Genomic DNA, 8,841 nt, shown 5'->3' with positions numbered 1-8,841 from the left:
TAAACCTTGTACTGAGAAAAGCAACACTGATCTCAGTTCTAACAGTGCTTTCACACGTAGCAAAGAACTGCTTGTCTCTAGAAAGAAACGCATGTGCGTTTCTTACTAAAGCTTTCGAGAAATTAATAAACTTTCAAAAGAACGAGATTTTCTTTCAAAGTAAAGCTTGTACTGAGAAAAGCAACACTGATCTCAGTTCTAACAGTGCTTTCACACCTACCAAACAACTGCCTGTCTTGACAAAGAAACGCATGTGTGTTTCTTACTAAAGCTTTCGTGAAATTCATAAACTTTCAAAAGAACGCGATTTTCTTTCAAAGTAAAGCTTGTACTGAGAAAAGCAACACTGATCTCAGGTCTAACAGTGCTTTCACGTAGCAAACAACTGCTTGTCTCTAGAAAGAAACGCAGGTGCGTTTCTTACTAAAGCTTTCGAGAAATTAATAAACTTTCAAAAGAACGAGATTTTCTTTCAAAGTAGAGCTTGTACGGAGAAAAGCAACACTGATCTCAGTTCTAACAGTGCTTTCACACGTAGCAAACAACTGCCTGTCTTGACAAAGAAACGCATGTGCGTTTCTTACTAAAGCTTTCGAGAAATTAATAAACTTTCAAAAGAACGCGATTATCTTTCAAAGTAAAGCTTGTACTGAGAAAAGCAACACTGATCTCAGTTCTAACAGTGCTTTCCCAGGTAGCAAACAACTGCCTGTCTTGACAAAGAAACGCATGTGCGTTTATTACTAAAGCTTTCGTGAAATTAATAAACTTTCAAAAAAACGCGATTTTCTTTCAAAGTAAAGCTTGTACTGAGAAAAGCAACACTGATCTCAGTTCTAACAGTGCTTTCACACGTAGCAAACAACTGCCTGTCTTGACAAAGAAACGCATGTGCGTTTCTTACTAAAGCTTTCGTGAAATGAATAAACTTTCAAAGGAACGCGATTATCTTTCAAAGTAAAGCTTGTACTGAGAAATCAACACTGATCTCAGTTCTAACAGTGCTTTCACACGTAGCAAACAACTGCTTGTCTCTAGAAAGAAACGCATGTGCGTTTCTTACTAAAGCTTTCGTGAAATTAATAAACTTTCAAAAGAACCCGATTATCTTTCAAAGTAAAGGTTGTACTGAGAAAAGCAACACTGATCTCAGTTCTAACAGTGCCTTCACACGTAGCAAACAACTGCTTGTCTCTAGAAAGAAACGCATGTGCGTTTCTTACTAAAGCTTTCGAGAAATTAATAAACTTTCAAAAGAACGAGATTTTCTTTCAAAGTAAAGCTTGTTCTGAGAAAAGCAACACTGATCTCAGTTCTAACAGTGCTTTCACACGTAGCAAACAACTGCCTGTCTTGACAAAGAAACGCATGTGCGTTTCTTACTAAAGCTTTCGTGAAATTAATAAAGTTTCAAAAGATCGAGATTATCTTTCAAAGTAAAGCCTGTACTGAGAAAAGCAACACTGATCTCAGTTCTAACATTGCTTTCGCACATAGCAAACAACTGCTTTACTTTACAAAGAAACGCATGTGCGTTTCTTACTAAAGCTTTCGTGAAATCAATAAACTTTCAAAAGAACGCGATTTTTATTCAAAGTAAAGCTTGTACTGAGAAAAGCAACACTGATCTCAGTTCTAACAGTGCTTTCACACGTAGCAAACAACTGCTTTTCTTTACAAAGAAACGCATGTGCGTTTCCTACTAAAGCTTTCGTGAAATTAATAAACTTTCTAAAGAACGCGATTATCTTTCAAAGTAAAGCTTGTACGGAGAAAAGCAACACTGATCTCAGTTCTAACAGTGCTTTCACAAGTAGCAAACAACTGCCTGTCTTGACAAAGAAACGCATGTGCGTTTCTTACTAAAGCTTTCGTGAAATTAATAAACTTTCAAAAGAACGCGATTATCTTTCAAAGTAAAGCTTGTACTGAGAAAAGCAACACTGATCTCAGTTCTAACAGTGCTTTCACACGTAGCAAGCAACTGCTTGTCTCTAGAAAGAAACGCATGTGCATTTCTTACTAAAGCTTTCGTGAAATTAATAAACGTTCAAAAGAACCAGATTATCTTTCAAAGTAAAGCTTGTACTGAGAAAAGCAACACTGATCTCAGTTCTAACAGTGCTTTCCCAGGTAGCAAACAACTGCCTGTCTTGACAAAGAAACGCATGTGCGTTTATTACTAAAGCTTTCGTGAAATTAATAAACTTTCAAAAAAACGCGATTTTCTTTCAAAGTAAAGGTTGTACTGAGAAAAGCAACACTGATCTCAGTTCTAACAGTGCTTTCACACGTAGCAAACAACTGCTTGTCTTTACAAAGAAACGCATGTGCCTTTCTTACTAAAGCTTTCGTGAAATCAATAAACTTTCAAAAGAACGCGATTTTTTTTCAAAGTAAAGCTTGTACTGAGAAAAGCAACACTGATCTCAGTTCTAACAGTGCTTTCACACGTAGCAAACAACTCCTTGTCTTTACAAAGAAACGCATGTGCGTTTCCTACTAAAGCTTTCGTGAAATTAATAAACTTTCAAAAGAACGAGATTTTCTTTCAAAGTAAAGCTTGTACTGAGAAAAGCAACACTGATCTCAGTTCTAACAGTGCTTTCACACGTAGCAAACACCTGCCTGTCTTGACCAAGAAACGCCTGTGCGTTTCTTACTAAAGCTTTCGTGAAATTCATAAACTTTCAAAAGAACGCGATTTTCTTTCAAAGTAAAGCTTGTACTGAGAAAAGCAACACTGATCTCAGTTCTAACAGTGCTTTCACGTAGCAAACAACTGCTTCTCTCTAGAAAGAAACGCAGGTGCGTTTCTTACTAAAGCTTTCGAGAAATTAATAAACTTTCAAAAGAACGAGATTTTCTTTCAAAGTAGAGCTTGTACTGAGAAAAGCAACACTGATCTCAGTTCTAACAGTGCTTTCACACGTAGCAAACAACTGGTTTCCTCTAGAAAGAAACGCATGTGCGTTTCTTACTAAAGCTTTCGAGAAATTAATAAACTTTCAAAAGAACGCAATTATCTTTCAAAGTAAAGCTTGTACTGAGAAAAGCAACACTGATCTCAGTTCTAACAGTGCTTTCACACGTAGCAAACAACTGCTTGTCTCTAGAAAGAAACGCATGTGCGTTTCTTACTAAAGCTTTCGTGAAATTAATAAACTTTCAAAAGAACGCGATTATCTTTCAAAGTAAAGCTTGTACTGAGAAAAGCAACACTGATCTCAGTTCTAACAGTGCTTTCCCAGGTAGCAAACAACTGCCTGTCTTGACAAAGAAACGCATGTGCGTTTCTTACTAAAGCTTTCGTGAAATTAATAAACTTTCAAATGTCTGAGATTTTCTTTCAAAGTAAAGCTTGTACTGAGAAAAGCAACACTGATCTCAGTTCTAACAGTACTTTCACACGTAGCAAACAACTGATTGTCTTTACAAAAAAACGCATGAGCGTTTCTTACTAAAGCTTTCGTGAAATTAATAAACTTTCAAAAGAACGCGATTTCCTTTCATAGTAAAGCTTGTACTGAGAAAAGCAACACTGATCTGAGTTCTAACAGTGCTTTCACACGTGGCAAACAACTGCTTGTCTTTACAAAGAAACGCATGTGCCTTTCTTACTAAAGCTTTCGTGAAATCAATAAACATTCAAAAGAACGCGATTTTTTTTCAAAGTAAAGCTTGTACTGAGAAAAGCAACACTGATCTCAGTTCTAACAGTGCTTTCACACGTTGCAAACAACTGCTTGTCTTTACAAAGAAACGCATGTGCGTTTCTTACTAAAGCTTTCGTGAAATCAATAAACTTTCAAAAGAACGCGATTTTCTTTCAAAGTAAAGCTTGTACTGAGAAAAGCAACACTGATCTCAGTTCTAACAGTGCTTTCACACGTAGCAAACAACTGCCTGTCTTGACAAAGAAACGCATGTGCGTTTCTTACTAAAGCTTTCGTGAAATTAATAAACTTTCAAAAGAACGCGATTATCTTTCAAAGTAAAGCTTGTACTGAGAAAAGCAACACTGATCTCAGTTCTAACAGTGCTTTCCCAGGTAGCAAACAACTGCCTGTCTTGACAAAGAAACGCATGTGCGTTTCTTACTAAAGCTTTCGTGAAATTAATAAACTTTCAAATGTATGAGATTTTCTTTCAAAGTAAAGCTTGTACTGAGAAAAGCAACACTGATCTCAGTTCTAACAGTACTTTCACACGTAGCAAACAACTGATTGTCTTTACAAAAAAACGCATGAGCGTTTCTTACTAAAGCTTTGGTGAAATTAATAAACTTTAAAAGAACGCGATTATCTTTCAAAGTAAAGCTTGTACTGAGAAAAGCAACACTGATCTCAGTTCTAACAGTGCTTTCACACGTAGCAAACAACTGCTTGTCTCTAGAAAGAAACGCATGTGCGTTTCTTACTAAAGCTTTCGTGAAATTAATAAACTTTCAAAAGAACGCGATTATCTTTCAAAGTAAAGCTTGTACGGAGAAAAGCAACACTGATCTCAGTTCTAACAATGCTTTCACACGTAGCAAACAACTGTCTGTCTTGACAAAGAAACGCATGTGCGTTTCTTACTAAAGCTTTCGTGAAATTAATAAACTTTCAAAAGAACGCGATTATCTTTCAAAGTAAAGCTTGTACTGAGAAAAGCAACACTGATCTCAGTTCTAACAGTGCTTTCCCAGGTAGCAAACAACTGCCTGTCTTGACAAAGAAACGCATGTGCGTTTCTTACTAAAGCTTTCGTGAAATTAATAAACTTTCAAAAGTATGAGATTTTCTTTCAAAGTAAAGCTTGTACTGAGAAAAGCAACACTGATCTCAGTTCTAACAGTACTTTCACACGTAGCAAACAACTGATTGTCTTTACAAAAAAACGCATGAGCGTTTCTTACTAAAGCTTTCGTGAAATTAATAAACTTTCAAAAGAACGCGATTTCCTTTCATAGTAAAGCTTGTACTGAGAAAAGCAACACTGATCTGAGTTCTAACAGTGCTTTCACACGTGGCAAACAACTGCTTTCCACTAGAAAGAAACGCATGTGCGTTTCTTACTAAAGCTTTTGTGAAATTAATAAACTTTCAAAAGAACAAGATTATCTTTCAAAGTAAAGCTTTTACTGAGAAAAGCAACACTGATCTCAGTTCTAACAGTGCTTTCACACGTAGCAAACAACTGCTTGTCTCTAGAAAGAAACGCATGTGCGTTTCTTACTAAAGCTTTCGTGAAATTAATAAACTTTCAAAAGAACGCGATTATCTTTCAAAGTAAAGCTTGTACGGAGAAAAGCAACACTGATCTCAGTTCTAACAATGCTTTCACACGTAGCAAACAACTGTCTGTCTTGACAAAGAAACGCATGTGCGTTTCTTACTAAAGCTTTCGTGAAATTAATAAACTTTCAAAAGAACGCGATTATCTTTCAAAGTAAAGCTTGTACTGAGAAAAGCAACACTGATCTCAGTTCTAACAGTGCTTTCCCAGGTAGCAAACAACTGCCTGTCTTGACAAAGAAACGCATGTGCGTTTCTTACTAAAGCTTTCGTGAAATTAATAAACTTTCAAAAGTATGAGATTTTCTTTCAAAGTAAAGCTTGTACTGAGAAAAGCAACACTGATCTCAGTTCTAACAGTACTTTCACACGTAGCAAACAACTGATTGTCTTTACAAAAAAACGCATGAGCGTTTCTTACTAAAGCTTTCGTGAAATAAATAAACTTTCAAAAGAACGCGATTTCCTTTCATAGTAAAGCTTGTACTGAGAAAAGCAACACTGATCTGAGTTCTAACAGTGCTTTCACACGTGGCAAACAACTGCTTTCCTCTAGAAAGAAACGCATGTGCGTTTCTTACTAAAGCTTTTGTGAAATTAATAAACTTTCAAAAGAACGCGATTATCTTTCAAAGTAAAGCTTGTACTGAGAAAAGCAACACTGATCTCAGTTCTAACAGTGCTTTCACGTAGCAAACAACTGCTTCTCTCTAGAAAGAAACGCAGGTGCGTTTCTTACTAAAGCTTTCGAGAAATTAATAAACTTTCAAAAGAACGAGATTTTCTTTCAAAGTAGAGCTTGTACTGAGAAAAGCAACACTGATCTCAGTTCTAACAGTGCTTTCACACGTAGCAAACAACTGGTTTCCTCTAGAAAGAAACGCATGTGCGTTTCTTACTAAAGCTTTCGAGAAATTAATAAACTTTCAAAAGAACGCAATTATCTTTCAAAGTAAAGCTTGTACTGAGAAAAGCAACACTGATCTCAGTTCTAACAGTGCTTTCACACGTAGCAAACAACTGCTTGTCTCTAGAAAGAAACGCATGTGCGTTTCTTACTAAAGCTTTCGTGAAATTAATAAACTTTCAAAAGAACGCGATTATCTTACAAAGTAAAGCTTGTACGGAGAAAAGCAACACTGATCTCAGTTCTAACAATGCTTTCACAAGTAGCAAACAACTGTCTGTCTTGACAAAGAAACGCATGTGCGTTTCTTACTAAAGCTTTCGTGAAATTAATAAACTTTCAAAAGAACGCGATTATCTTTCAAAGTAAAGCTTGTACTGAGAAAAGCAACACTGATCTCAGTTCTAACAGTGCTTTCCCAGGTAGCAAACAACTGCCTGTCTTGACAAAGAAACGCATGTGCGTTTCTTACTAAAGCTTTCGTGAAATTAATAAACTTTCAAATGTCTGAGATTTTCTTTCAAAGTAAAGCTTGTACTGAGAAAAGCAACACTGATCTCAGTTCTAACAGTACTTTCACACGTAGCAAACAACTGATTGTCTTTACAAAAAAACGCATGAGCGTTTCTTACTAAAGCTTTCGTGAAATTAATAAACTTTCAAAAGAACGCGATTTCCTTTCATAGTAAAGCTTGTACTGAGAAAAGCAACACTGATCTGAGTTCTAACAGTGCTTTCACACGTGGCAAACAACTGCTTGTCTTTACAAAGAAACGCATGTGCCTTTCTTACTAAAGCTTTCGTGAAATCAATAAACATTCAAAAGAACGCGATTTTTTTTCAAAGTAAAGCTTGTACTGAGAAAAGCAACACTGATCTCAGTTCTAACAGTGCTTTCACACGTTGCAAACAACTGCTTGTCTTTACAAAGAAACGCATGTGCGTTTCTTACTAAAGCTTTCGTGAAATCAATAAACTTTCAAAAGAACGCGATTTTCTTTCAAAGTAAAGCTTGTACTGAGAAAAGCAACACTGATCTCAGTTCTAACAGTGCTTTCCCAGGTAGCAAACAACTGCCTGTCTTGACAAAGAAACGCATGTGCGTTTCTTACTAAAGCTTTCGTGAAATTAATAAACTTTCAAATGTATGAGATTTTCTTTCAAAGTAAAGCTTGTACTGAGAAAAGCAACACTGATCTCAGTTCTAACAGTACTTTCACACGTAGCAAACAACTGATTGTCTTTACAAAAAAACGCATGAGCGTTTCTTACTAAAGCTTTCGTGAAATTAATAAACTTTAAAAGAACGCGATTATCTTTCAAAGTAAAGCTTGTACTGAGAAAAGCAACACTGATCTCAGTTCTAACAGTGCTTTCACACGTAGCAAACAACTGCTTGTCTCTAGAAAGAAACGCATGTGCGTTTCTTACTAAAGCTTTCGTGAAATTAATAAACTTTCAAAAGAACGCGATTATCTTTCAAAGTAAAGCTTGTACGGAGAAAAGCAACACTGATCTCAGTTCTAACAATGCTTTCACACGTAGCAAACAACTGTCTGTCTTGACAAAGAAACGCATGTGCGTTTCTTACTAAAGCTTTCGTGAAATTAATAAACTTTCAAAAGAACGCGATTATCTTTCAAAGTAAAGCTTGTACTGAGAAAAGCAACACTGATCTCAGTTCTAACAGTGCTTTCCCAGGTAGCAAACAACTGCCTGTCTTGACAAAGAAACGCATGTGCGTTTCTTACTAAAGCTTTCGTGAAATTAATAAACTTTCAAAAGTATGAGATTTTCTTTCAAAGTAAAGCTTGTACTGAGAAAAGCAACACTGATCTCAGTTCTAACAGTACTTTCACACGTAGCAAACAACTGATTGTCTTTACAAAAAAACGCATGAGCGTTTCTTACTAAAGCTTTCGTGAAATTAATAAACTTTCAAAAGAACGCGATTTCCTTTCATAGTAAAGCTTGTACTGAGAAAAGCAACACTGATCTGAGTTCTAACAGTGCTTTCACACGTGGCAAACAACTGCTTTCCACTAGAAAGAAACGCATGTGCGTTTCTTACTAAAGCTTTTGTGAAATTAATAAACTTTCAAAAGAACAAGATTATCTTTCAAAGTAAAGCTTTTACTGAGAAAAGAAACACTGATCTCAGTTCTAACAGTGCTTTCACACGTAGCAAACAACTGCTTGTCTCTAGAAAGAAACGCATGTGCGTTTCTTACTAAAGCTTTCGTGAAATTAATAAACTTTCAAAAGAACGCGATTATCTTTCAAAGTAAAGCTTGTACGGAGAAAAGCAACACTGATCGCAGTTCTAACAGTGCTTTCACACGTAGCAAACAACTGGTTTCCTCTAGAAAGAAACGCATGTGCGTTTCTTACTAAAGCTTTCGAGAAATTAATAAACTTTCAAAAGAACGCAATTATCTTTCAAAGTAAAGCTTGTACGGAGAAAAGCAACACTGATCTCAGTTCTAACAATGCTTTCACACGTAGCAAACAACTGTCTGTCTTGACAAAGAAACGCATGTGCGTTTCTTACTAAAGCTTTCGTGAAATTAATAAACTTTCAAAAGAACGCGATTATCTTTCAAAGTAAAGCTTGTACTGAGAAAAGCAACACTGATCTCAGTTCTAACAGTGCTT

Source organism: Chionomys nivalis, chromosome 12 (genome assembly GCF_950005125.1).
Source record: "Chionomys nivalis chromosome 12, mChiNiv1.1, whole genome shotgun sequence".
NCBI classification, from domain to species: Eukaryota; Metazoa; Chordata; class Mammalia; order Rodentia; family Cricetidae; genus Chionomys; species Chionomys nivalis.
This window is presented reverse-complemented; position numbering follows the sequence as displayed.